The sequence below is a fragment of the Rattus norvegicus genome, chromosome 10 (genome assembly GCF_021556685.1).
Source record: "Rattus norvegicus strain SHRSP/BbbUtx chromosome 10, alternate assembly SHRSP_T2T, whole genome shotgun sequence".
Lineage (NCBI taxonomy): Eukaryota > Metazoa > Chordata > Mammalia > Rodentia > Muridae > Rattus > Rattus norvegicus.
Window position 1 is genome coordinate 39,575,585 of NC_141543.1, and position 3,139 is coordinate 39,578,723.

At 39.1% G+C, this 3,139-nt stretch overlaps 1 pseudogene; it reads left to right on the plus strand.

Moving 5' to 3' along the window:
• The first annotated feature begins 1,063 nt into the window (after positions 1 to 1,063).
• On the plus strand, positions 1,064 to 2,463 carry Eif3i-ps3 (eukaryotic translation initiation factor 3, subunit I, pseudogene 3; annotated as a pseudogene).
• The last annotated feature ends 676 nt before the right edge of the window (positions 2,464 to 3,139 follow it).

Genomic DNA, 3,139 nt, shown 5'->3' on the forward strand with positions numbered 1-3,139 from the left:
AATTAGATTGGTTTTATATTTTATTGTAAAAGGAAATTAGATTCTGATGCACGAGACACCATGAATAAACTCTGAATGCACCAAACTACGTACAATATGGTGCTCACAAAATAATAAACATTGTTTGACTCCATGTATAGGAAGGAGGTGCTCAGAGCTGTGGAATTTATAAAGTATAATGTGAACATTATACTCTGCAGTGGAGAGGGGAAGGAAAGAATTGGAATTTAATGTATTCAATTTTGAAAGATGAAAATCTTCTTAAGAGCTATAGTAGCACAATAATATGACTATACTTAATGTGATCATGCCATATACTGAAAATATTTAAGTTGATAAATTTTGTCATATGCATTTTATCACAATTGAAGTAAAAAATTATAAAGCATTCAGAAATATCAAAATTAGTCTGCCAAAAATACAAAAAAAGGTTTAGCATGATTATCACTGTTAAAAGTTACAATCTATACCATTGTTAAAAGTTACAAACTGTTGTTGAAGAAAATGAAATCCTACCTGAATGTGAAAACCAGTCACTTTCACGAGGATGATGACTCCACACTGAAACTCTACACTAATTCCAATTATTCTTCTATATAATTGCATTAAGATCCCACAAGAGAGTTTCAATGGGCATTTTAAAAATCATAACAATCTCACAGAGAAGAAAAAGTAGTAAACAAAGCTTTGGAAAAAGTATTTGGAGAATTGGGCCACAAAACTGGACAGTATTGTGTAGACCTACAATAATAAAGTCAGAGGGTGTTAACACAGGGGTAGATTGTAGATTACAGAACAGAACAAAAAAAGAGAACCAGTTATACCTATGTTGAAATTTGGAATATGATAAAGAATCAATCATTGGAGAAGGCTGCACATCTAATAAATGATGCCAGAATAATAAATTAACCTGAAAATTAAAAAAAAATAACAGGAAGTTGAGCCAAGTTAACTGTGAGAAGCAAGACACTAAAACTTTTGGAAGAACACAGATAATATTCTTTTTATCTTATTTTGAAAATGCATTTTAATAAGAAGCAAGACAAAGGTTGCTATTGTGTCCATGGATACTCGTGAGCACCTGCATACTCCTTATGTATAAATAGAACATCAAGTTAGAATCTAGGCTCTACTTACAATGCACATGACGAACAGTGATTATTTTGAGAAATATAAAGAGATTTTGGATTAGTTACTTTTCTGTTACTGCAATAAAACACCACAATCAAGGAAACTTCTATCAGAAGAGATTTATTTGGGTTTATGTTTCTTGACCGATAAAAATACATCAAGGTCAGGAAGAATGGCACCAAGCAACAGGAAGCTTGTAAAAACCTTTTTTTAAATAAGCAACTACATACTTACATCATATAATGCCATAGAATCCCAAAAGAGTGCAGTGGGGAATAACGCTAAAATACTGGCCTAAAGGAAGACCAAGAATCGTCTTTGCCTTTCTCCCAATCCTGCTGTAAGGCCATGAGTGATCCGTCATGTAGTCAAGTATAACTGTGAAGGAGACGTCCTCTTCACCATGGCCAAAGATCCTATCATCAGTGTGTGGTGCTCTGTGAATGGAGAGAGGCTGGGCACCTACGTGGGTCTTACTGAAGCTGTGTAATATGTGAATATTGCCTTGGATACCATGCATGGCCTATGGCCTAGCTGACAACAGCTATCATCTCTGAGATTGTCAAACAGGGAGACAGCTAACTGCTCAAGACCAGTCAGCTATGTGGAGTTGTGGTTTTGACATTTCAGGCAACACCATTATGTTTTCCATGATAAGCAGATGGGATATCAGAGTTTTGTGAACTTCTTTGATCTATGAGACCCAAGCCAGATGGACAGCAATGAGCCCTACATGAAGATACCCTGCACTGATTTCAAGATCACCAGAGTTGTTTGTGGACTCCTGAGGAAGTAATTCATCACAGGCCATGAGAATGGAGAGCTCAACCAGTATAGGGCCAAGTCTGAAAAGGTATTACTGAATGTTAAGGAGCACTACTGGTAGATCAACAGGAGATCAACTAGATCTAGACATCTAGTTGTCTAGAGACATGACCAAGTTTACCACAACATCCAAGGACAACACAGCTTAGCGCTGACTCCACGAGTTTTGAACATCAGAAGACTTAACTCAGCTGCCCCCATCCCGATTCTGACCATGTGATGCTAAGAGGTGGTCAGGAAGTCAGAGATGTAACCACAACTTCCGTCACGATTGGCAAGTTAGAGGCCAGGTTCTTCCACTTGTCTTTTGAAGAAGGGTTTGGAAGAGTTAAGGGCCACTCTGGATCCATCAACATCATTTTCTTCCGTTCTGATGGCAAGAGCTACAGGAGCAGTGTCAAAGAGGGGGCTACATCTGCATCCACTACGTCGATCCCCAGTGAACTTGAGTTTGAGGCCTAAGAAGCTGGATCTCCACCCTCACTAGAGAGACTTCTCACTGAATGATTTAGACTCAGAGAAATAAATTAGTTTTTTTTAAGTACCAAAATGTATCAGGGAAAATATCAAATCTCCTACTTCTTTCTACATCCAATGTCAAAGGGCTTAGATGGCCCTGCCTCCTCAGCTTTACTGCCTGCAACATTCTTCTCACTCTTGGGCTGGTTCTACTACCCACATACACCTCTCTTCAGCAGATATCCCATGGATTTAGGATCTCCAACATTTTGGGATCCGCAATGTAACTAAGGTTTCACTCACAGCTCCATACAAAGGTCTCTTACACTCTCTTGACCTCTGTGGGCCTTCATTCAGGAACTCTCCTGCCACACACTGCCTGGCCTCAGCAGCTCTCCGAAACTGTAGAGGAATAATCCATGACTCTTTACTCCTGCATTTTTTGATGCCATTAAGGCCAACACCACATAGTGACACTGTTAGGTGTAGAGGAATTTTAATCCAGAAACATGGCTGCTCTGTCAAGGGATCACATCCAAAGATATGATCCTGCTGGAATGTAGACATGCCTGTCACACGCCTTTAATCCCTCAGGCTGGATTATAGGCATGCCCTTACTACAGATCTCCAATCTCTCTGATTGGAATATAGACAGGCCATCTACTTGAGGGGCAGACAAAGTGATGAATCAGAGAAAGATTTGGCAGAATGAGCCAGAGATAAA